We start from the raw sequence: 590 nt of genomic DNA, 5'->3' as shown, positions 1-590 counted from the left end.
TCCGCTTGGAAAAGTGACACTTCAAACCGTTCTAGACTCGCGTGCAGACCTGAATCACAACCTGGATCTAATCAGCTGCTCCCGGACAATCTCCCATGAAATTCTATCACAATCCATCACTAACTTTCGCGTGATCCTGCTGACAAACGGACAAATTGATAAATGCCGAAGACTATATTGCTTCCTTCCTAAGGGAGAAATTTGTTTATATGTGTGAGAAGAAAACCACTGTTCTTATTATCGTTATTGCCAACGTTATTTATTATTATCATGACTTTTTTTCGTCCGATTTCCTTGCATACATTGCACATTCCCACCTGTTCGATTAGTATGCAGAGATGTAATATATTCGCTTATTCATCAAGTCAATTTGCATATTACAATCTCTTTGTCTCTTTAATCATTTTGTTCGACGAAATATATAATAAGTATTCGAGCCAAACCAAATAAGTTTCACATTATATCCCAGTCACCACCTCTAAATTATCATCACAAACGCCTGTATTTGCGTGATGCTTACAACAGTGACAAAGGCCGCAGTTATGCAATCTTGTCAAGTTCGATTATTGGTGATTAAACGTTACTATTGC

This window comes from Penaeus monodon, chromosome 28 (genome assembly GCF_015228065.2).
Source record: "Penaeus monodon isolate SGIC_2016 chromosome 28, NSTDA_Pmon_1, whole genome shotgun sequence".
Lineage (NCBI taxonomy): Eukaryota > Metazoa > Arthropoda > Malacostraca > Decapoda > Penaeidae > Penaeus > Penaeus monodon.
The sequence above is the reverse complement of the archived record's forward strand: the minus strand, read 5'-3'. Positions refer to the sequence as shown.